Source organism: Thamnophis sirtalis, unplaced genomic scaffold (assembly GCF_051295495.1).
Source record: "Thamnophis sirtalis isolate CommonGarterSnake01/CBP01778 unplaced genomic scaffold, rThaSir2_p1.2 scaffold_9, whole genome shotgun sequence".
Lineage (NCBI taxonomy): Eukaryota > Metazoa > Chordata > Lepidosauria > Squamata > Natricidae > Thamnophis > Thamnophis sirtalis.
In genome coordinates, this window is record NW_028261389.1 from 35,844,424 (window position 1) to 35,871,492 (window position 27,069).

Sequence of the window (27,069 nt, forward strand, 5' to 3'; positions counted from 1 at the left end):
AGCATCAAGAGCTTCCAAGAAAATGACCACTCTCACACACTAGCTCTGGACCCCAACTCACGTGTACTTCAAACCCTAGTGGGGACATTTCTGAGAAAGGACTTTCACCACCTGTCCATGCCCATCTGTGTTTTAATACATTCCAGATTGACTCTGCCATCCATGACAAAATTGTGGATGATGAATGCCCTATTAAAGGCTGTTCTGGTACTAAGCAGCAACAGTCTGAGACCATGATTGTTAAAGATCTGATGACCAGGCATTAGTGTTGAGCCTAATTCTAAGAAGGTGGAATGAAAACAATCCACTTAATAGGCTTTCTTCAAGACCAATACTTGATCTACTTCTGTTAGTCACTTTATGATACTATGGAGTCTTTAATGCCCTTGACATTATTATTTTTTGCTTGCAGACATTTTAATACCCAACTAGGTAACATTATCAGTATTAATGAGTGTGGGATTTTCTCCCTGTTTATATATGATAGTTGCCTTTCCAATCTTGGGAAGATGTGGTTTTCTCCTTCATAGTTCTTATAAAAAATGGTTCATTAAGAGAGAATAAATGATTTATCTAACTTGTAAACACTTGTTCCCATACTTATATCTGAAAGTGGCAAAGCAGGCATCTTATGCTCTACTGTTTACACCACAATATGATAATGGAGGTATAGAATTTGAGATTGCGTCAGAGGTGGGTTTCTACTGGTTCGGCCCAGTTTGCTTGAGTAGGTAGTAACTCAACCTGCTACACCCTCAAACTGGTTCTATAGGCGCCATAGACACCGCTATCTTTATTTTGCTTCTGCGCATGCATTTTTTTTACTACTGCGCCTGCGTGCCTGAAGCACGTTCCTGACCAAACCGGCAGTAGAAGAGGCCGAAATCCATCCCTGGATTGAAGTCCCTGAAAACCTGTATTGCAGTCCTTAGGATCTCTCTAAAAATGCTACTAAATAGCAATTTAAATAGAACAAGAGGAATTGATTAAATATAATCATACAAATTAGGTGCTTCTTAAGGATTCCTTTAATTAATTTCCAAGTTAAAATGAAGTATTATTGCACATTAATAATGTGTGTAAGTTCATGGCTTGACAGCTCCTTGGTACAGGACATTTCTTTAATTAGTTTTCTTATTGTGTGGAAACTCTTGAAGCAAAGCTGGCAGCAATGAGAAACAGTATCTTACAGTAAAAGTAATCTGTCGAAAATCTTGTCGAATTGAATCTTTACCATCTGTTGAACCCCAACCACTTTCTTTCAGTCTTTCAAGTAATCTTTCTAGAATTGCAAAAGAAAACCCCCATAGTGGAGTATTTGTAAAGTTTAAAGAAAACAAAGCTCAAGAGTTCAAATGTACATCCAAGTTACTTCACAAACCAAACTAGTGTGACTGACTGAAAAGACTGTTCCAACTTTCAGTCATATATTTAAAAACAAGTTGAGAGGACGTGTGCAATAGTTATTTCATGCCATTAGCAAATGTCAGATTAAGACATTTTTATCTCTAGAAACGAACTAATCAAACAGTGATAACTCTTCTGGAAATCTTTAATATAATTCCTAAAACTATGTGGAAGTTTTCACAAAAAATTCAAGTGGCTAAGGCGTGCATTAGGCTTACGGTTGGGCAGGAAACCTTGATTTCAAATTCTGCCTTAGCCATGAAAGCCAGTTGTGTGGCTTTGGTCAGTCACTCTCTCTGAAACCAACCTACCTCACGGGGTGGTTGTTGCGGGGAAAATAGGAGGAAGAAGGTGTGTTGGATATTTCGCCATCTTGTTATTTGTAAAATACAAAATGAATGAATGTATAAATATCACCCATTTTTCTCATATTTTTCTTCCTCAATTCTTCCCCCCTACCCCCCTCAGCCCAAACTGGAAGCAATCTCTGACTAGATATTCCACTTTCATTTTAAGCATCACCTATATTACTGGTTTTTGAATAAAGTTCTTCACAGAAGTGACTATACTTGAATGTTTAATAATAGGATTGAAGTGAGAATATAATAGAAGGGAAATGCAGAAGGGAGAAGGGTATAATTGAAGGAACAACTGCTCTACCACCTCTTCCTCTACTGTTGGTCCCAAGTCAGCTTTTACCCTAACTGTCGTCTCTTGCAATGGTTGCTTCAACGGGAAGAACTGACTTTAGTGTCCCTGACACTTCCCTGGCATCACTGCCGTTTGCATTTTTCTTCTCAGTCTCCTATCTCCTGTTTATGAAGGCATGAAAGGAAGGAGGAGAATATATTACATGTGCCTATTGAATATGGAACTTTTTTTATATCTCACAGACATCACATTTCAATAAACGTATTTGAATAGAATATAAAGTAATCCTAGCCCCTTGAATAGGGCAAACTTGTGTAACTTGCAGAAGGACACAATATTAATATTCTATTTATATTAATGTTATATTCATATTAATGACTAGGTAAATCACTTTACACGGGCTCATCTTCTCATGTCTGGAGAAAGTCATAGGAATGGTTTCCAACAGATACCTTTGGTATTGACTACCTCACAAAGTTCTGCTTATATAATTAAGCTTAACAATAATACATTGTATTTAATAGAAAGATTATTTATTGTAATAATACACTGGCTGGATTTCATAAAAATATATTTATTTCAAATTTATAAATTATTACAGAATTAAAGATAATGGGAGAAAATAGTTTACAAGTCAAAAGTCAACAATAGCTGTATTTATTAAATAAATAAGTGAGCAGACAGTATTGTAGAGAAGAGAATTTAGAAAACTGAAAAACAACCTGAGTTTTAAAATGTGGCTCATAAGAGAGGGATCTAGGCAATGAATATTATGCATTTTTCTCATAATAATACCTATAATATCCATTTACAACATCTTATAGTAATTGGGGTAATTTGGGCATTCTTCATAATTTTAACACATTTTTTTTCAAAATATATTATCTCATATAGCTTGGCTGAATTAAAAATCCTTGCATTTCTTGAATATAGGTAGTGTTGATGGCCTTGCATTTGTATTTATTTCTTCAAAAAGAACATTCCTCGCACTCATTCAGTTCTTCAAGGTCATTGAACAGCTAAGTTCCATGGTCATAAATTATTGTAATTCACTATGATATTAAATAACAAGTGAATAGCGCTATAAAACATGGTACCTTGTTACATCTGCTATTCTCAAAAAAAGAGTGTACTGCTGTATTTCACTTACCAGTGTTCCTGGCTTATACTTATGCAGTTTTAACAAACAATCTGTGGGATAAGTTATATTCATGATGCATTGTTGAAATTTAAGTCTGTTCAACTAATTTCCTTTCAAAGGCACACAGGTGAAACTCAAAAAATTAGAATATTGTGCAAAAGTTCATTTATTTCAGTAATGCAACTTAAAAAGTAAAACTAATATATGAGATAGACTCATTACATGCAAAGCAAGATAGTTCAAGCCATGATTTGTCATAATTGTGATGATTATGGCTTACCGGTTATGAAAACCCCAAATCCACAACCTCAGAAAATTAGAATATTACATGCAATCAATAAAACAAGGGTTGTACATAGAACAATATCGGACCTCTGAAAAGTATAAGCATGCATATGTACTCAGTACTTGGTTTGGGCTCCTTTTGCAGCAATTACTGCCTCAATGCGGCGTGGCATGGAAGCTATCAGCCTGTGGCACTGCTGAGGTGTTATGGAAGACCAGGATGCTTCAATAGCTGCTTTCAGCTCTTCTGCATTGTTCGGTCTCATGTCTCTCATCTTTCTCTTGGCAATGCTTCATAGATTCTCTATGGGGTTCAGGTCAGGCGACTTTGCTGGCCAATCAAGCACAGTAATCCCATGGATTAGTGAACCAAGTTTTGGTGCTTTTGGCAGTGTGGACAGGTGCCAAGTCCTGCTGGAAAATGAAGTCAGCATCCCCATAAAGCTCACATGCGGAAGGAAGCATGAAGTGCTCCAAAATCTCCTAGTAGACAGCTACGTTGACCCTGGACTTAATGAAGCACAGTTGACCAATGCTAGCAGATGACATGGCCCCCCCAATCAACATAGACTGTGGAAACTTCACACTAGACTTCAAGCATCTTGCAGTGTGTGCCTCTCCATTCTTCCTCCATACTTTGGGTCCTTGGCTTCCAAATGAGATGCAAAAGTTGCTCTTTGGACCACTGAGCAACAGACCAGGTCTGTTTTTCTTTAGCCCAGGTAAGACGCTTCTGATGTTTGTTGTTCAGGAGCAGATTGACAAAAGGAATACGACATTTGAAGCCCATGTCCAGGATCCGCCTGTGTGTGGTGGCTCTTAATGCACTGATTCCAGCCTCAGTCCACTCCTTGTGAAAGTCCGCAACACTTTTGAATGGCCTTTTCCTGACAATCCTCTCCAGGCTGCGGTCATCCCTGCTGCTTGTGCATCTTTTTCTTCCACACTTTTCCCTTCCACATAACTTTCTATTAATATGCTTTGATACAGCACTTTGGGAACATCCAATTTCTTTTGCAATTACCTTTTGAGACTTTTCCTTCTTATGGAGGATGTCAATGATGATTTTCTGCACAACTATCAGGTCAGCAGTCTTTCCCATGTTTGTGATTCCTACTGAACCACTGAGACTGAGAGACCATTTAAACGCCCAGGAACCCTTTGCAGGTGTTATGGCTTAATTAGCTGATTAGATTGGGACACTTTGAGCCTAGAATATTGCACCTTTTCACAATATTCTAATTTTCTGAGATTGTGGATTTGGGGTTTTCATGGAGCTGTAAGCCATAATCATCACAATTATGACAAATCACGGCTTGAACTATCTTGCTTTGCATGTAATGGGTCTATCTCATATATTAGTTTCACCTTTTAAGTTGCATGACTGAAACAAATGAACTTTTGCACGATATTCTAAGTATCTCCTGATAAAACATCATAGTTGCAGATTCTGTTCTAAAGCACACAAAAGGAATTTTAACTATATGCACAGATGTTATAAGGGAAAGAGAAAAAAAAATCAAAAAATGCAAAATGACTCTTCTTTCAGAAGTCTGTATTAAAATATAATATTAATATACTGTTATTAATATTAATGTACAATAATATATAGTTCTTAGCTGTGGCAGGGTAAGGTCAAACAGACATTTGCCAAGTGTTCAGAACAAGGCACAGTGGAAACTAGTCAAGAGCCAAGGTGGCGCAGTGGTTAAAATACAGCACTGCAGGCTACTGCTAGATCAGCAGGTCAGCGGTTCAAATCTCACCGGCTCAGGGTTGACTCAGCCTTCCATCCTTCCGAGGTGGGTAAAATGAGGACCCAGATTGTTGGGGGCAATATGCTGACTCTCTGTAAACCGCTTAGAGAGGCCTGAAAGGCCTATGAAGCGGTATATAAGTCTACTGCTATTGCTATTGCTATATCTGTGCTGCTTTATACCTGGCTCTCAATGCCTCATTGAGAAGAAGTATTCAGAACAAGGAATTTCAGTCTGGAAAAGGATAAAAGGAATATCACTGCCTAGTTTATCATTCTAGGACAAGACACTGACCTTAGCAGACTGTGTGGGAGGAACCTGTAAGCAAGGAATGGCAGACTGGTACTGGCTGGTAGATAAACAGGTAAACAAATGAGCTTGGTTTTGGAGCCATGGCCTCACCATCACCTGAAATGATCAGATCAACCAGTCTAATGGCAAGGCCCATCCTGGCCCTTCACATCATTCTATGCAACTATAAAAAGTAATAAATTAGCAGATGGCCACAAAATGCCTGTGGTGGTGATTTTCTGTTACACATTCCAGAAATAACTTTCATGGCATATACGTTGCATGGTATCTTTATATTCAGATGAATTAAATAGCTTCAAAGATGAAAGGCAACACTGTGAAGTAAAGACGTGTCCTTGAATTTTGTGCAACATAACTCTTAATACTGACAAAAGTAGACAGTCCATCTGTAATTTGATACCTAGTTCACTTAACTGGAGCAATTCCATCTCAGGTTTGTTGAGAGTCAGTGGATCTAAATTAAAGAGAGAAAAGAGAAAAATAAAAAAGACCTTGAGAATATCCACAAGTAAACTGAGAGGGAGAAGCTTCTATTATTTCTTCATGCAAAAACTTGCATTCCTCTATGCTAAAATCTTCCTATTCCTCTGAATCATACTTTGGCTATCGAAACAGAAAGGATAATGGGTGCTTAATTTCTACTATTGTGTAACTGGAATAGAGACAACTGGTTACAAAGTCACTTTTGCTTCACCACAAGTGACAGCAATAGGGTACTTTAGTCCTAAAAGACTTACAGCCACACTTCTAAACAGTTTTACAATTAGTGTGAATTATGTTCCTTTTCCTTTCTCATATGCACACATGAAAATAGCAGTTTATTGTTCATATGTTCCACTTCAAGGAATTGTTCTAGTTTAATTCAAGTTAAACTGTGCATATTACTGCATTTAAAATATAATGTATTTAATTTGCTTCATTAAATGTATATTCACCTTAGCAAAACTTATTTGAAACTAAATAGGAAATTATTGGGAGATGCACTTAACTGGGCTCTAGTATTCTTTCTTCATAACAAAATAAGCCATTTTCCCAGTGAAAAATATGGTCCTAAAGCTACAGAACATTTATTCAGAAGAGAAATGTTAAGGAATACTCAGAATACTTTCTTTTCTATGAGAACTAGCACCTAGGAGTTGGATTTGCATTAGGAAAAGATTACTATCATCCAATAAAGAAAAATATTTGTAGCTGAGAGTTAAAATGAGGGGTCCTTGGAGCTTTCTGAGTTTGGTTCCTTTCTTGCAGATATTTCATTACCCAAACAAGGTAACCTCATCAGCACATATGTTATTATTAATCTCATTACTATTATCAATATAATCAGTATATAATCCTGATTACTATCATCATCATCAACAACAACAACACACAGACAAACACACACACACACCAAGATCCTGCAATACAGTGGCACATTGGGTCAACTCTATGCTGTTATATATAAAGAATGCAAATGTAAATATATACATATATTCAGACTCCCATTTTGAATGTCCTAACTAAGGAGTAGGTCTCATTGAAATCAAGCTGACATGTATCTCTCAGAAAATATTATGTTAATAATTACAAAATTTGATTCTAAATTGTTTTGTGTTATGCAATACAAAATATATTTCAATTCAAGATATTCAAGTCATCTAAATAATCGACTGTGGAAAGACATGTGGAAATAAATTGGTGAGTTTTTAAATTGTTGGTAGCAATAGGAGTCAGAGATGCTTTTCAAATTCAGTCCTATAGCGTCGGTAGATGTGACAAAAAGTAGATGTAAAAAAGGTGGAGAGATGGATTCTATACTTGTAAAAAGACAGATTACTGTATATAACTGTATCCTAGTCAGTACATAGAAACAGAATCCCATATATCACACATATGAAGATATCGTTTGCACTAAGCATATGATAAAGAACATGTAAGATATCCTCTTTTAATAATCTGTCCAAGCATGATTTCAGCAATGTTGGAGAAATTGTGGAATGGTTATTTCAAATGTCATTCAAATCATGTATTCAAAGAAGTGAATGAAGTAGCTACACTTGACTTCCTATGCAATTGTTCTACTGTTCCCAAACCACTACCTCCCAGAATAAATATAATGTCAGAAAGAGTAGAATATGAATTTGGGGGAAAATCATGTCAATACACCATGCTGGAATTGTTGCTTCACTTCAGGATCATTTCCGGAGTTTGGGAGTAAAGAAACCTGGACCTGATAAATACCATTAATGGCTTATTTGATCAACAGAATACATAATTCAGTGTTTCATGCACAGTGTTCATTTTAATAACCAAAATTAAATATGTATTAAAATATGAAACGTTGATGCTGACTTAAAAATGAATTATTTTATTACAAACTATTTCCCTATCTTTCCAACTCTAGGAATGAAGCAATGGAGAAATAGTGCAAACATAAAAGGCAACAAAACAAATACTCAATTTTCCAATAATTGTTAGCAGTTCTAGTCCTATAATGATTCTATTCTGATGGCTCATCTTAGTTGATGATTTTTCACAATGTATTTCATGGCTTCCATCCCTACATGAGACTTTATTACTATCACATAGGAATAAAAAGCCATAAAACACTAGAGTGAATTTATCTTGATCAGATGCCATACTGATTTTCTTCACATGATTTCACAATCATTTCCAAACTAACTGAGAATTTCATGCTACATTATTCAACATTTGAAAACTATATTGCAGTTGTTTAAAAAGCGCTCTGTCACAAATTAACAGCAATTTAGGCTTCAGAGAGATTGCTAACTGAACAGATAGGGGACAGTCACCACACACAACAACTGAATTCACTGAATAGACAGGACACCACAAAAAATAGCACTAGAACAGACATACAAAAGACAAAACAACTACAAACATATCCTTGGGAACTTGTAAGCATCCTCAACTCTTTCCTGTTTAGTTTCCTTAAATGGACACTGCAAACAACTCAAACATTTGAGTCAGAGGGTGCTACTCAGACAACAGTCCTATAGATACACTAAAGAGGCTTTACTAAATGTGGAGCTCTACAAATGTCTTTTGTCTATGATTTCCAAATTGTCAAGTCAGTATAACCAATGGTCTTGCTGGCTCAAATTTCACACACTTGGAATCAAAAAAGCTAAATTAAAGCACTTCTGATTTACAGAGAGGTGAAAATGCTGAGATGAAAATATATTACTTTCAAACATACCACATGGCACCTTCATCTATATCCAAATCCATGAAAATTCTACCAATTCTACCTACCTATCCTGATGGACAATAAAGAAATAAAGCATTGTTTTCAAAATCAAGCTATGACTTCATAAATTCTGAAATAAAGTACTTCAAAGAATCAATTACTATGTGTTTTTCCTGCTAATAGTCCAATGACATAGGTATGTATGGTCATTGAAAAGGTCTTACATTCAATATCTTTGGAAATAATTTTCCTTCTACCTTTCTATACAGCATGTGCTAAAGAATATCAAAAATGCTTCAAAGAGTCTGTAATACTTTAAGTAAAATAACTGATACTAACCTTAGCAAAGAAATTATCTTGTTACTTGTTGTTAATAATCACAATGGAAAATCTACTCCATTTATTGTTTTCTTACTCTTCTTTGGCTGCCTATCAAAACTATTTCTTGTCTAGCCCAATATGGTTAATACAAGTGAGAACAGGAAATTTACAAATGAAAGGTAGTGCATAAATAAATTAAATTATCATGCATAAAACATGCAAATGATTTAAAGACTGCATATGAAACCTTATTTTGTTTTCATTCAATTGCATTTTGGCAGGACAAATAGTCACTGATTAGGTCCAGATTAATGCACTCCCAAAAATGTTAAATATGTTTTAAAGATGGACAAAGACTTCATCTTTCTGTATATGTTTTAATTTTGTTTGGGATTCTAAACTACACACTTACTGCACAAACTCACTGCACTAACTGCTAGATGCTCTCCAAGGTTCCTGCCATTTTGCTCTCCAAAATCCTACTGTTTTACAATTCTATGATGTTTTAAAAGCAGAAATTCTTTAGCAACTGCTGAATTACTAATTCAGTAGAGCAATGGCATTAGATACAAGGAACTACTGTATAGTTACACAAGGGAAGGTCCATAATTTTTTCATCCTTGTTTTATAGGATAAAGGTTAAAAAAGATAAAGGTTTCGCTTGTCTACTTATGTCTTACTCTAGGAGACAGTGTTCATCTCCGTTTCTTAACTGAGGGAGCCAGTGTTGTCTGAAGATGCTTCTGTGGTCATATGGCCAACATGATTATACCCTAAGGCACATGGAAGGCTGTTACCTTCCCACCAAAATGGTACTTATTCATCTAGTTGCATTTGCATGCTTTCCAAACTGCTAGATGGACAGAAGCTGAATGAGGAACATTTATTCCTGATAAGCCAATTATTTATAATATTGGATTATATTATGGTTGTTCTTGTAATGTTCTAAAATATTGTTTTTATTTCATTTTAGCACTTTATGCAGTTTATGAAAGTTAACCCACTGTTAGATCTATGTTAGTGGTACTATTTTTAAAAATTATCAATCATATTATACAATATAATGTCATAAGATTCATAAAAAATCTCAGGAAGCAAATCTAATTCAAGTATTTCTAAATTCATGAACTTCAATAAAGAGACTTAAGCTCATTTTAAACATTTTCATGGAAATCAGCAGGAAAAGAACTCAGTGTTCTCATTCCAGCTTGGGCTTCCTTCTTCTAAAGATTAATCCTAGGTTGGCATGGTGATATTACATGGCTTAGATAGATTCAAGAAACTTTTTTTTTTAACTTCAGCAAGAGAAGGAAAAGAGGTAACTTTTGTGGGTTTTTGTACTTCAGTTCAGCCAAACAAAATCCGATTCCAAAATTGGATTTTAGCCAATTCAATTGTTTTATTCTTGGGGTCAACTAGAAAAATATAGCCCCTGGGTTAAAGTTTTATTTCAATACTTTTACGTTGCAATATCAGGCTTTTATAAGGGTAGGAAGGAAATTATTTATCTCAACTGCAGCCTGAAATGAAAAGGACACAAAGACTTATAGGACACTAAACATAAAAAGTAGCTTTATTTATTTATTAAGGAGGAATAGGCTGCATATTTTACACACACACAAAAATCTTCCAAATAAGATGTCAAAAAGCTTGCTCTGGTTATCTGGACAAAAATAAATCATCTGTTTGTGTGTTGGGGGGGGGGGGGAGAGAATCAGTGAAATTTTCTGGCTTCACTGAAAACTGATTGCCAGGTATGTCATTTACATGTCCTTACTACACATGTATTAAAGATTACAATTCAATGCTCAACTTTTATGCACTTGTGTATTTCACTTGTTTTAGGGAAACTTGAAACTGGAATATATCTCTAAGCCTCCTTTTGAAAAATGTAGTCTGTAAATGACACAAACATTACCACAAAGAAGCAAAGACATGTACAAAGAGACATACACACATTCACATAGGCACACACATTTATTAAGTCTCTCACTCTTTGAGCCTTCTGAGGGCTACTTGTGCACATTTGCATATATTAAATTAGTTGCCATAAAACAGCATAAGGATGATATCTCCCTGTCAACACAGTGACAAATGTTCTGACAGCCTTTTAGACTAGAAATATGCTGGTGTAAATATGCTTAAATTCTTAGCTCCTAAAAGAGAAAGCTATTGTCAGATTTCAATTCCACAAGTAACCTCTAAGAATATTCACCTTGTGAGACCATTTCTGAAACAGATCTTTGGTACTTTACAGAAGTATCCACAGTATCTATGTGCCTTTTCTCATTTTCTCCTTTGTGAGTAATTCTCTCATCATACAGGAGCCTGGCAATTTCCTTAAAACTTCTTTTTAGGTGTGGCAGAGTCTGGAGTGGATCTTTTGTTTCAGGAAAATATCGCTGAAGCTGTGAGAGAGAGAGAGAAAAAAATCTGTGATAAAGTGAACTTTCTAAGTCTGTATGTAAACATATTTTAGACCGCTATATATTGCTGATGGATGGAAACACTGTTTACCTTGGAAATAATAGTCTTTTCTTCTTCAAATCATCATTCAGACCTGAATGTCATCCAGAAGTGATTTCTGCCTTCTTCAACTTATCCAGCATCTGGGGCCATGAGATAACTTTCATGGCACTGGCTCTTTTACTCACTCCTTCATTATTAGCCTCCTAGTGAGCAAGACAGAATACAATGAATGTAATAACCAATATTTCACACAACAGGCCCTCTCTCGCTTTTAAATTGAAAATCTCCTTATTACAAAACAAGGGGTGTTCTTTTTCTTCTATCTTCAGATAGGTCTGCCACATTCAAAGGATTTTACAAAAACGCAGCTGCTTTTTAAACTAGAGAGAAATTGCATCCACTAGACAGTAATTCTTCTTAGTCTGAATTGTATTGTTTTCTAAGTAGTTGGTCAGGGATTTTCTCTGCTAATGTATGTGTACCGGTGTGTGGGAAAAAACAGAAATATACACATATGCAGCATATCAATGGATTTGGCTATCCTTGTGCTTTACATAGTAAATGGCTGGAAATTGAAACGATATCAGAAACTGCAAATAATTAATAATTCTTCAAAATTTTTGAGGGTTTTAAAAATCTTTCTCTCTCTCTCTCTGTATATTCAGATTATAAACACTACAAGGACACTTCAAATGATGAATGCATTTCTTACCTGGAACATGTATTATTTAATTATCATAATGAATACAAGAACTGGAGCAAAACTAGTCTCCTTACTATAGCAGCAACGTAAAATATTTTATTAACTGAAATTCAGACTATTGTTTGTCTTTATGCTTGTTCTAATGAGAGCAAGCTGTATGTTACAATGGGTTTCTTGCCTGCATGCTTTTCAGTGCATTATTGTAAAGACATACAAAGCAAAAGACAATAAGATGCAATACTGATGTAACTATAGATATTACTTAGAAAAAGCTTGATTTTTTAAAAGAAAATTCTCAGAATATTATTTGTAAACAGTATGCCTCTTTAGGTTCTATGTGCTAATATTAGGTCTCTAATATCCCTTTCTAGCTGAAAGTATGTATTCACTCTAATAACAGTGCTAATAGGATGCTGCAGTAGGATGGTTTATTTTTCTGACTGCAAGATGTTGTAGCGGAGTATATCATAAATACTAATTCCATACGGAGCTTCTTCATAACATCATACTTGGAGGAATGGCAAAATGTTTGACTTTACATATTTGCAAATTGTACATACACAAAACCTTATGCCACTGTCTAAACGAATGACATTGTTTTTTACTGAGGTGGCAAAAAATAGAATTCATTTTTTACAATCCTGGTTTATAAGATTATAATGTGAATCTAGTTAAATGTAGCTTATTTAATAAAGCATGGTTTAAGTTATTTTGTACTGTAGAACAATGGCTCAGAAGTTTAAAACATTAAGCTTATCATCTGGAAAGCTGACAGCTCAGGATTCAAGACTTGAGCCCCAGCTCACCTAGCAGCTTGAAAGCATGCAAATGCGAATAGAAAATAGGTACCATTTTGGTGGGAAGGAAACAGGATTCAATGCACATCGGCATATAGTTATGCTGGCCACATGACCACAGAAGTGTTTTCAGACAATACTGGCTCCCTTGGCTAAGAAATGGAGATAAGCACTGCCCCTTAGAGTCAGACAAGGGAAACCTTTACCTAAGATGTATCACATATTTTATCTCTAAAATCTTTCTTCTTTTTTCGTTAGGGTTGCTGTGGACTGTATAGCACTTTTTAAAAATTTAGTGTAACACTCAAAATGACACCATTGTTATAAATAAACTCTGATAACTTGTACAGATGTCTCTGTAGTCCTGAAATTTTTAAATAGAATTGCAAAATACTGAACCCTGGAATCTGTATGAACTATGTTTTCTACAATTGAACAATAGATGTTCTCCAAATATGATGGTACAAAACTATGATTATCATTCTGATAAAACAGAAATCACTAGGTTTAAGGAAGAAGTTTTTCTCATGCTATTTCTTAAGATATTATTTAACATACGGGAGATGACTGGTTACTTCTGAATGCAAAAATCTGGGTTTGAAGTCCTCAAAAAGAGCCCATGAGTTTCAATGAACCCAGCAGCCCCATCTTGGTTCTCTGTGGGACCCCAAACTGTCTTGCTTTTGTTTTTCAAAAATACTTTTAATTAAAATAAATAGGAAGCTAGAATAATGTAAAGAAAAGTCATATCTCAAGTATAATATTTATTTCCAGGTATGCCCCTGGGCCAAAAATTGTGAATGTTGTAGCCTGGTCTTTCAGCATTAAGTCCATTTTAGTCTAAATGAGTCTATTTTAAGTCTAAATTCCAAGATCTGTACAGACTCCAGGCACTGGGCTACGACTTCAACAGTGTCTGTCACTTGGCAGCCCAAGGTCAAGATGTTTACTGATGATGCCTGACTCCAAATTGAGGAATGATCTCATCCAGAATTTTCATGTAGACGTTAAGAAGGAGAAAGAGTATGGAATCTTGCAGCATCCCACAAGCAAGGAGCCACAGCTGCAATTTCTCCCCACTGTCAACACTATTGAAACTGGCCACAGATTAAGAACACCACCACAAAGTGGGACCTCCTATTTCCAACCTCTGAAACTGGTCTAAAGTTACTGTGGCTGTCAGTATTGAAATCAACTGAAAAAATGAATGCCAGGATGAATGTATCATTACAGTACCATCTAATTCCAGCTTTATTACAGATCATGAACAAGCATGGTCAATGCTGTCTCCATACTAAATCCTGGTCTGAAATCCAGATAAATCTTTTAACTAAGATAATCTGCCTCATAAAGGGATTTTTGGAGCTAAAGCCTGACTATTTTCTTTATAATTCCCTAATAAGGGAAATCTGGAGTTTGGACAATAATTGTTCAGGGCCATTGGGTACATGAATGGTTTCTTGAGGAAAATAAATATCACAGCCTCTCTGAAAACCAAAAGGATCACTTTATCACTTAAGGAAACCAACCCCCACCACACAGACCCAATCATAGGTCATCCCCCAGGTGGCTTTCATCATCCAGGATAAGGCTGATATAACAGGCTCCTGGGCCAACAGGCTGGAGAGGCCTAGCCACTTCCTTAGGAGTCAAAAATTAAAGTTCTCAGATAATCCCCAAAATCTTACTTCAGGTCTCTTATTTAGACTTGAAAAGTCATAATTCAATTGCAGACAAATCTGAGTAACCGTCATCTCACAAATAGTAAGAATATTCCTCACAGAAAATCCTGCTACCTGTCCGTTTCCAACAGAATTTGGGTTACTTTTAATATTGCCAGAATCTGTTGGCAGGTGTAATACAGCCATAACATTAAACAACAGTAACATTGTTACTGTGATGTAATACCTAATATCGGCTCTTATTTGTACTCAGTTGGATTAATTTTTCATCTTTCTTCAACAGTACTCCAGGTGTCTCTTCCTACACCTAAACCTCCCAGAGGTTTCAGAAATTCAAGATGTTTGCTGGGATTGATGGAGAAGGATCAATCTGCATGGGGCAATCCAATTAAAGGTCATCTCTGTCTATTACAGGTTGTATCTAAGGCCTCAGCTGAAATGTCCACTGGACCCTTTGGGATAACTCCATGTTTCTTCTGGAATGCAGGCAGGTTCATCGTTTATCTGGGTTGGCCCAGATAAATGCTAAACAAAAAACAATTGGAAAGCGATATGTCCATAGCAAAGGATTGATACAAATGCTCTCCAAAACCAGATCATTTCGCAATTGTCTTAGAAATAAAACAGGACTAATTTTGAACTTCCCAATATGCATTGGGCCAACAATGACTTGGGACAGGCCCATAATTGCCATGGAGGCCACAAATCATAGTACTTTTATGATACCGATTTGTTATTATCATTTGCAAATTGTCAGATTGGCTTGCTAGAAGGGGGAAGGTAAAAACTTGACAATTCTAAAAAGAAAAAAGTATCACCATGTATTTTATCTATAGATATCTGTATTGTAATTGAATAAAACACTTCCTGTTTATTTTTGAAAACTATTAATATTCAGTAGGAAGTCTTAAAGGTTATTTATACAAGGAAAGTTTGCTTTTTTGCAGGGCAAGAGAATAATAACCTCAATTAAAATGGTGACATTTGCACCCTCAGTACTCAAAATGTGAACAGCATTGCCTATTGGAAAAGTCATGAAAAAATGCTATTATCTTACCTGATACGATCATACTTATCTTATTAATATAACAAACAAAGTTGTACAATGAATTTACACTATGAGCCCATCATTGGGAACATGATGTCTGTCTTTCTGAATTCCTAAATTTGGATCAAGTTTTCTATCAATGCAGTAACTATATGTAAAAACTATACAGCTGAAGGAAGATCCCGTTTGCATTAAACAATGCAAATATGTTGTTATCCCAGCACAAAATCTGCAAGCACACAGACATTATGCTCTGAATATCAACAATCTCACAAGATGCCCTCATCAGCAAGAATTTCAGACCACATGCCTGGGAAGACAACTTCTTTTTCTGAATCCTTTAGCTGGACTAGTTAATATCAAGCTATCTTATCAATAGGTTCACTGGTAACTGCATATGAACATAATAAGTGGCAGAGGTCATGCCAGAACAGAAATGATGGCTTATTATTTTAATAGGCTACAACTGTTGGACAAATCCTGTATCACACTTGCATACAGATTTCAGCAACTAAACAATCTTGGTATTAGTGAGGCTAGACTTATTTTGCGTTTATCTCTGCATAATCTATATATAGCAGAGTTTCAGCCTATCAATAATCCATTTTCCTCCAAAATTACAAATGTCACAAATGCAGTTATACTGATACTGTTTCTTTGTTATGCATTTTTCATGATTTACAGTTTAATGAAACACTGAATGAAATTTACATTTTAAGAGAATCCTGGATTTCTTCATTTCCAATCCTTTGAGAACAGGTGTTATACTGGAAACAGTATATGAAACGATGTCTGGCTTGGGTTATGATTTCATAGCTAGTACTGCAATAGCACAATGAAGTTGGAATTGCAAATGTTATGAATGAAGAGATACACTGAATTCAAATCTTTGAAATGCTTGACAGGATTGTAACCATATTTATGGCCAATATATTATTGGTGCTTCAATTTCAAAGATAAGGATGGAAGAGTTCATTGTTCTGCTTTTGTCTGACTTATTTTGCCAACTACAAAATCCGCCGCATTGTTTCTGCGTCTGTTTGAAATATTCTGCAAGATCACAGAAATATCTACATTTATTTTCTGCACTTTTTCCATAATAAAATGCATTTACCTATATAATGTGCACATTATTATCTGCATTCCGTATAACGTGCATTTTCATGTTTATTATGTTCTGTGTTTAAAAATTCAATAAGTGAATATTTGGCAATGAATTTGTACTTTAGTTTCTCATGCAAAGCCCAAAATAATTCCTTCAAAGCGATTCATATCTTATCCATTCCCAGACAGAATTAAACTGATGTGATTGAAAATAAAACAGTGCTAATGAGAGGTGTCCTATTAACTATGAGAAATAGGTTGAATTCTAGTTTCATAAAATATAAATTAATACAAAACAATTCTAAAGTCGTATGAGTCATTTCATTTATACTGTATGTTTGATACATATTGAAATTGCCTTTAGTTTCCTAGAATGTACCTTTTTCTCATTAAAAAAACAGTGCTTCTGAATGTTTGAGAAATGAAGATTCTGGCATTTCTTTCATATTAGATGAAGCACATATGCAGATACATGATTTCCAAAAATATAAACATGGATTCCAAGAGTCCAGATTAAGTTATAGTTGTGGACAACTGAAAGCCACATATTACATGTACAATAAGTATCAATCTAATTCAGAAGATTCAAGAAAATTTGTGCCAGCCAGCACTGAATTGGATAAGCACCCAAACAGGCATTGGTTATATACATGGATGATAAAGAGTTCTTTTTTTCATTGATCTCTTTTCCTAAACTGAGATTCAAAAATATTTACTATGTAAAATACAAAGAACGGCATTGTCTTTTAAGTCTACGCTGAATTACTGTAGTTCTATTTAGATGAGCCGTCTCCCCATCGTTGGCCCCATAGCAGTTGGTGTAGAAATTATAGGGTTACCCTCCTTGTGCATCAACCGATATCAGGAGCCTGGCATTTCTGTGGGGTCACTATCAGAGGAACAATGCCCATCTGAAATGTATCTTGCCCCCAGGAAAATCCATGTAGACGTAAAATTGACTCGCAGCATGTCTCCCTCTGCTCACAAGATCTTCCAACAGAAAGTCACTTTCTCACTCCCACCTCCACTTGTTTTTAACCGATGGGAGGGGAATCTGACCACTGGAAGCTTCCCAAGGCCATTCCACCCACCCCGACTTCCCGTTTGGCTTTCAAAACAATCCAATATGGGAATTTGTGTTTACTTTTGCAATATCTCTTTGAAGGACCAGACCTCAGGAATAAATTAATGGATCCTAATCAAGAAGTTCCATTACAGCCCCTGACTGGTATGTTCCTAGTATGTTCCTTATAAGTCTGGACTAATGGAAGGAACCTCTGAGCCCATGCCTTCTCCATGAACATCAGTGTATGTGTAGGAGAAAATGGAGGTTTCTTTCTATGTGGGAGAAATGCATATCTATGTTTACCCACCAATTGGACTGGTACATGGACTCTAATACACCTCCTCCCTAAAATGGGCGGTAAGTAGGGAACAGTCCCTCCCTGTACCCCTAATGGGACATGTCCATAAAAGAGTTCTGCTCCTAATTCCACTATTAGCAATCTTGAGAATAGGGACTGCAGTTGGAACGGGTGTAGGTGCAATGACCCACTCCATTACACAGTTCAGGCAGCTGTCGGAAGAATTCCAAGAAAGCCTGAATCAAATTGTTGAACTCTGCGTGCCATACATCTTTTAACTGCTGAAAAAGGTGGGCTATGTGTATTCCTGGGAGAAGATTGCTGTTTCTATATGAATAGATCAGAAGCAGTCCGGGGGGGGGGGGTGTGGTTCAAGAACTATGAGATTGAGCTTCCTCTATTGGTCAAAAAATACAAGGACAGATGTGTGGTTCTCTTGGCTACCGGGAACAGGTTGGATTAAGCAAATGCTATTTCTTTGATTATGTGGAATCGCAAGTTTAGCATTCCTCCCTTGCATAATACCCTTGCTTAAACAGCTTGTTATGAGGTCTGTAAAAGAGATACTGGCTAAAAGGAGTTAATGATAATGGAAAGCCTAATCCCACATACCCTCAAGGAAGATGAAGCTTCAGATACTAGCTCCCATATTCAAATTGCACTCTTAGAAATAGAGAAAGTGATTCTGGAAGATAAGCCCTGAGATGTGTATTGCTGGTATCTGTGCTTTTTTCGCTATTCCGTATTCTGCATGCTTATATATTTAATCTAACAGGCTAGACTCAATTGTGGGTATTAATAGAGTCTAGAAGGGGGGATAAAGTAGGACGTAAAGTGAGATTTGGATATTAAGTGTGAAACCTACTGGGTCAGGTTGGACAGCCTCTCGAGGCCCCTTTACTTCTATATTAAAAAGCCACATAGACAGAGTTACAGCTTGCAAAAGAACAGGAAGCAAGTGCCTAACCACAAGATGTTCTAGCCAACATCCCTAGGTCAAAACCTATGTCAAAAGTCCAAACCATAAAGTTCAATTAAAATTCATTAATGACACGTCATCCATACCTGTAACAAAAGGAGAAGTAAGACCCTTTCTCCTTATAAGGCTTTCTCCTCAAGGTAACCACTAAGAAATGAATTAAGTGTTTCTGTGTTATGCTGCCTTTTAGAATGTATAAGAATGTGTGCTTCGATAATGAAGGTTGTTCAGAACTTGCAATGCTAGCCATGGGCTCGCTTTCTGAACATGGCTGCCAAATAAACTTTTCCTGTATCCTGAGAAGTCTAAAGCCTGTCATTTTCTGCAACAGTATAAAATAAAAGAAAGCAAGTGAAGACATGCAGGCTAGTGAAAGCTGTGATATAAGGTGAAGACGAAATCTAAAAGCATTTAGATTCAACAAACGTCTCTGCACCCCCCCAAACAAAAGCATACCAGCATAATTTTCCATGCTAAAATCACTTTTAGGGGAGTGGAATAAAAAGTGGAAGTTTTGTAATTGCAGCTTTTAGGCCAGCAAAATTTGAAAGGCTTAAAGAAACAAAAACAGAAGACACACACCAAAATTAGATGCATGGATTGCAATATAAAAAAGGCACCAAGGTTATGATAAGGAAAAGAAAAAAAAAGATTTCCAATGAGCTAAAATTGAGGCCTACCAGCAGGAGAAAAAGATTAAACTGTATTACCTCTAGTCACTGAGAAGTTCCCCAGACAGTTTGGATGTAATTTGAAAAGAATGGGGGGGGGGGCTTTTTCTGCATTAAGGCTATATGGTATAAGGGTGTGCATTCTGAGGTGGCAGCTCTAATTACTTTTATTCACTTGCTATTGAAAGATAGAGATGAGACATGGCAGAAAGATAAAATACCTCATGCCATATTTTTTCAGATGTTTCCTAATTTCCTTGAAAATACTGTGAATATTAAACATTGTTTTAAAATACAAATGACATATACCCAATGATATAAGTTTAAGATTAAGATATAAGTAAAATTCACGTGCATAACTGTTTCTCTGTATGAAATTTTAAAATAAATGGGATGGATCTTTGAATTTTAAAAATAAAAACCTGGCATTTTCTGATCCATTTACATACGTCACTATTTTTAACATAGCGACTTTCATTAATATATTCTATGTAATAAATATACTTGACCTTTTTAAAGGAAAAGTATTTTAATTTATACACGATTCTAGTTCAATAAATCTAGTGATATATAATCAATACAGAAGTATTATGTTTACATATAATTTAAATGAAGTAAGATTTAGTACACATAAATTGCATTACCCACATAAGCCTTGATGAAGATTAATTAATATAAGATTTTCTTTCATTAGGAAGACATTTGTCTTGCAACTGTAACACAAAATCAGTATTCACTGTTTAATTGTTCCAAGATATTTTTAAGACTTTATAAAGTGTGGTTCTGATTTCATCTACTGTATTGTTATGAAATGTGACTAAAAGATCAGTAATCATATTTCATCTGAATATGGAAAATATTTCATGTTTTCAGATTTCAGGTCTTAAATTTTAAATAAAACATAACAATAATGAAAAAGAAGAATTAGAGACTTGTTTTCAAAACAATACACTGTACGTATGCATACATGTATTTATATTCATTTTATAATACTGAAAATTTAAACAAGCGTCCCATCCAGCTTGTCCAACAAAATATCACATTATGTATATGTTATATCCATAGTAAATTTTTATGCAGATTTCATCATCCACATTATTGTCTCTAGCTATTGTTTTCAGATAACATACTCAATGAAGTTTATTGGGAATGTGTTTTATAGCATATTATGGATCCATCACATGATTTACCAGGAACCACTGTTTATTTAAAATTTGTTTTGTTGTTGTCAAATCACCTGTCAAGAGCATTAATTTGATGCTGTCCTAGTCTTGAGAGGACATGAGAACCATACAATAAACCTTACCTAAGCCAGTGGTTTCTCTTGGTAAGCTCTACAGAGCTACAGGGAGGAGTAACAACAGGCAAATATGGACATGACTGTTGAGTCATCCTTTAATTTAAAACTCTCCTCACCTTTAATTTGAGTATGCAATGCAGTTTACATAAGGGTGCCCCACAGGGGTGGTATTCACTTACCTTCCCTACTGGTTCGTAAATGTGAGCATTTGTGCGCACCCTCACCTTGCTCCTACGCGCCACCTCCATGCATATGTTCAGCCTTCCGAACATGCTAAAAAAGGTCCTAAAGGGAATGCCATAGATTTCCACTACCAGTTCGGACAAACCGGTCTGAACCGGTAGACTATCACCTTTGGTGTCCCCACTTAATTACCATAACAGCAAATCCTGTGTGGGACAGACTGAGTAGGAAATTGGAATAACCTAGATCAGGGGTGTCAAACTCAAGGCACAGGGGCCGGATCCGGCCCATGGGGTGCTTAGATCTGACCTGCAAGGCCAATCTGGAAACAGCCGATTTTCGCAAATCGAGTTTGACATTCCTGTCCTAGATCATCCAGGAGTTCTGTAGTTCAACATGAATCTACCTCATCAGAATTTAGCACTTTAATTGCTGTGTCCAAATGCTCTAATTGCTTTAATATATTTCTTTACTACTGCAGTCCACATGTCAGGAAAAATAGCAAATCATAATATCTAAATCTTCTAGAACTACCAAGGAATATTATCCTAATTAATGCCTGAATCAATACTTATGTTATACTCCTAACATACTCGCTATTTAAGATCCAGATGATGAATGCCAGATTCTTTTCCTTGTCCCTCCTCCCCTCCCCCAAAAGTAATTTCAATAAAAATGAGATTTTTGGGCTGCAGAATCCTAGGTAGGAAAGCTTCCTGTGACAAGTCAGTGTCAGTCAGCTATTCCTCAAGGCCATTAGCCAAGTTTTAGCATTTCCCAGAGGAAGTGCAGTGGGATAATGCTGAGAAGTATTAAATATGGACAAATGAGAGCTTTAGTATAGGAGAGCTGTTGGTTAGAAAGGGGACTGCTTTTTAATGAGAAGCTTACAGTGAAGTGAAGGAGCAGGAAAGTTGGGAAACGGAAAAGAAGGAAAAGACGAGAGAAATTAGAAATTTAAAGAACAGTCCATTAAGCGCTAGGGTGGTTGCGGAGGAACCAGGACCTGGAAAACAACTGAGTGAAATCAATAAGGGGATGGGATAAGTCTGGCAAAAAGAAAAAAAGTTGCTGCATTCTCCCAGAGGAAAATGTCTCCCAGAGGAGATTGGGAGAAGGAAGAAGGCTGAAACAGCAAAATGGTGTCCTGTCAACAGAAGATGAGGGACTGCTGGGCCTACTGAGACCCACTGACCTCAAGTTCAGACGCTTGTTGAGAAAAGTAAAGCAAGTGGCTTTGGGAAAAGAAATAGGAGAGAGAAGGAGGGGATATAATAAATGTCTTTAGATTGAAGCTATAGGGCAATAAATGAAACAAGAAGGTGTTAACAGACATAAATAATGCAGGAGAGCAACACTAAGCACTACAGCTTAGTGTTCAGGCAGATAACCCTGTATAGTTTGTACATAAATATGTAATAAAGCCCTTCCTGTAATAAAAGTCTGATCTCCCCTGAGTTGCCATTATCCCTTATAAAACAACCTAAGACACTTAACCAAGAGGCTTCTGTTACTCCCTTAATATCTCTCAGGCACCAAGGGAAAGCTTCTTTATTCAGCCAAACATTTTGATATTTCCATGATGCATGTTTGCTATTTTTATTTCTGTTTTATATAGCTGGAAAATTGGAAGTTGCTTTCTACCAAGATGACTCGTACCTTAAATTACAATATCCTAAACTGATAGCTCTCCCTTTTCCCCCCCTCTTCCACTCTTTTGTGAAGTTAGAGGGAGAGAGAATAAAAGTGGGCAAGAAAAAAAGGATAAAATTCACAGAGACAGAGAAACATAGGTCTGGCTATTTTTTCTTTTCTTTTCTCCATTTAAATTATAAGGGGCCTGTTTCCTTCTTTAACAAAAGAAACGAAACAGAGAAGGATAGAAATTGAGATGGTCACTTTGAAAATGAATATGACTGCAAGAATCTGGTTAACCACTAGATGACAGCAAGGCTTCCTCTTCTTTGGCATATATAATGGCCTCCAGTTTTCTGTGCCTTATTTTAATAACTAAAAAAAGAATACAGCAATGTTCGTTTTAAAATAGAAACAAAGGTACATAGAAAAAAAGTAGGAAAAATGACCTTGTTTGTAGGAAATAAATAATCCATAAACTTCAGGAGCATTATTTATACTACCTTTGAAATAAACACTTATCCAGGCCTTTTAATGATTTAATGTTATGCATATTATTTTTATATTATATTATATTAATATTATAAGGGATGCAGTGGCTCAGTGTTTAAGATGCTGAGCTTGTCGATCAGGAGGTCGGCAGTTCAGTGGTTCAAATCCCTAGTGCTGCGTAATGGAGTTAACTCCCATTACTTGTCCCAGCTTCTGCCAGTCTAGCAGTTCGAAAGCATGTAAAAATGCAAGTAGAAAAATAGGGACCACGTTTGGTGGGAAGGTAACAATGTTCCGTGCACCTTTGGTGTTTAGTCAGGCTGGCCACATGACCACGGAGACGTCTCCAGACAGCACTGGCTCTTTGGCTTTGAAATGGAGATGGATACCACTCCCAAGAGTCAGGAACGACTAGCACATATGTGCGAAGGGAACCTTTACATTTACCTTTATATTATTTTTGTTTACTCTTTTCACTGTATACTTTGTAAACCACTGAGTATCATCAAAGGAGTGAGTATGACATAAATGTAATAAATATGTACTTTTAAATAATTACCTTGAAATAGATAGAAAAAAATAAAGATGTACAAAAAAGTGACAAGAATATTTTTAAAAAAATACAATCTGCATCATCCTTGAGAGAGGGCTAATTAATGGGATCAAGATAGAAAATAAACACTTTGCCCTTTGCTGTAATATTGAAGAAAAATTAGCTTCTAAAAGTAGCAATTACATTTCATATACTTTTGGGGATAAATTGCTGTTTTATAGCACTTAAAGATTTCGGCTGTACTTAATCCTTTAAGGGTGTCTTTTAAATATCACTTCATATATAGGTTAGTTTTCCACCTTTTCTTCTTCTATTATAATAAAGGGAGAGATTGTAAATGAGAATAAGAATAGATATTGTATTAACAAAAGTGGAAGTATTTGTATTGGATCTGCTTGTCAATGCAGTATATTATATAAACTCATGAAGAACCGGCTCTTCTGAAGTAAAGGAACACAGCAGGAATAGAAAAGTTTTTAACAATGTGTAATAGTGTGCTTTGAGGAAAGAAAAAGGTCAGGCATTAATGGTTAGTACCTGAATAAAGTGGACTGCAAACAATGTTGGAGGACATGTTGACATTTCCTATAGAAAGTCTTCCTAACAGGTGACTTGACTATCTTCTTTTCCCAGGATTGGGTTATGCTTTGTTCCAGAAACACTTGAAATATTCCATGGCAATGGGAGGGATCTTTGGTTTCTGATTGGAAGTTATCCTAAAACTGTATTACAGCTGAATAATGCTTTTGATATGCCAAGCTAGCTTTTCTAGTCTTAGCATATGAATAGCTGATCAACTGAATAATAAATTGTTGATCTGTAATTAAAATAATTGAATATATTTTGAGGAGATTCTGCAGCAATACACATTACCATCAATATTTCCAGATTTAATTATTAGCAAAAATCTTCAATAAACAATTCAGAAAACTATTGGGAGCTTTGAAGAAAATGTATGTTTTCCTAACAGATTGCATGTTTATATATTTTAGCATCAATTTTCCAACTAAAAAACCCAGATATTTGAAATCAGTTAATACAAAGTCTTGTAAAACAGTTGCGTAAATCTTTCATTTTCATCAAAAAAATTCATTTTCATCACAAATCTTTTGTGATTTAGATGCAGACATTTGTATCAGGTAAATAAGTTTTTAGAAACCATATTTGGTGACATTTTCTGTGCCACAAATTTTATTAATATTTAATTTATCTTGAAAGAGAAAATATAATTATTTGCCACTCACCAATTAGTTGGTATGTTAACATTTCATTCAAAATATCAATGCTTGCCAATCTATGCCACAATATAAATCTTTCAAGTAAACTATTCAGTTTTTGAGAATAATGAATACAGTACATTTAATATTTTTCTTGACATTTTTCTAAATATTCAATGTCAATTGAATATAATTCAAACAACAAACACTAGAAGACTGAAACTGCCAGAATGTATTATTTTCATAGCGAAACATAAAGATTTAAGCATAGATCACAGTTATTTGTAGCTATCTATTGATCGACTGATTGAGTAACTCACCAACCTATCTATTTTTAAGCAATTAAAAAAAAAAACTTCAGAGACAAGACTGACACAGCTATACAAACTTATACCAGAAAAGGAGTGATAAAAGATAAGACTATTGACAGTATTTCTCAATTCACACAACCTGATTACCCCGAATTGACTTTCTTCATTTCACTTAAAATATAATCAACTGCTTGGAAACAAATCCAAGTATCTGTTAAGACTAAGTAAAAAAAACAACCTCAGGTTACTATGGTTTTGATGCTTATGGATGATTTTATACAACAATATAATACTTTTGAAATTGATATATTTATCTATTAAATTACACCTTTTAATATTTTTCAGTGACATCACTAATGTAACATGACTTGATTATGTATCCACAAAAAGTACAGAAATTTCTTCAGTTTATAAAAAGGGAAAGGGAAATGGCAATACATAAATAAATAAATTGCACAGGCTTTCTTCTTAGACCAATCTTATATCTTACCACATGATTGGCCAATTGAGGCCAATCTTGTGGTAAGATATAAAATAAAAACAAGTCAGACTATGAAATTATTGGATTTAAATAATGCAAGGTGTATTTATATTTATATAAGATACATCTAGATGCCAATTTTTCCAGTGATCACATTTCTTTTGTCACATATCTCCAAATCTATTGGACTATAAAAAAGCTGCATTCTGAATTATCACATACTATTAATATTAGAACTTTATTTTTTTAAGTGCTACTTAGGTTTTACATTTAATTCAGATCAGAGATGATTGTTTTTGCATTATTTTACATTATGTAAACAAATGAGATTGTGAGCCTATAGAGCAAACTATCGTTCCTGAACATTCAAAGAAAGTATCCAAATATAATACACAGAGAATTAAATTTGCATGCATGCATGCTCAATTAAGGATTCATAGTTATTGCTATTTATTTTAAAAATAAAGTAGATAATACGAGATCCAACTAGGCTCTTCTTCAATTAAAAAAATCAAAATATTTTATTGATAAACTTTCTGTATCCATTCAAGATTCCAAAAATGTTGATGAAAGTCAATCAAGCACATACTTGTTCCTTAAATTTCTATTTCTCCTTTTCACAAATGATATTAAAGTACTAAAAATAAAATTCAAGAACCTAATATTATTTGATTATACTTTACAGAATCATAAAAGACAACATCCGTTTTTTTTCTTTTTATGATCCTGTAGTCCCTTAATTTTGGGTAGAGTACTACTATAAAATAATTATTGTGATATTTCAGCAACATCATAAAAGATGTACCGTAAGACCTCCAAATTCAGAGAGAAACCTACAGAAAATATAAGAAAAACAATTATATTGGAGTTGTCACTCTCTATGATCATGTTAAAACCAATTAGTGGCAGAATTTGTAGTTATGTAATGGTATACTTCACTATTACGTTAATTAGCTACAAGCAAGTTTGTATACATTTATGTTCATTTTTTAAAAACTTTTAGTTTGTTTTCT

At 35.2% G+C, this 27,069-nt stretch overlaps 1 long non-coding RNA gene across 3 annotated transcripts in view; it reads right to left on the reverse strand.

Moving 5' to 3' along the window:
• Positions 1 to 5,411: 5,411 nt before the first annotated feature.
• The window catches only part of LOC106537419 (uncharacterized), a 92,790-nt gene continuing 71,132 nt past the window's right edge, over positions 5,412 to 27,069 (reverse strand). For all 3 annotated transcript variants that reach the window (XR_015697736.1, XR_015697735.1, XR_015697734.1), the window contains 3 exons: positions 11,585 to 11,739; positions 11,283 to 11,475; positions 5,412 to 6,007 (listed from right to left, as the gene is read on the reverse strand). This is a non-coding gene — a long non-coding RNA (uncharacterized LOC106537419). The remainder of the gene's footprint in view (positions 6,008 to 11,282; positions 11,476 to 11,584; positions 11,740 to 27,069) is intronic.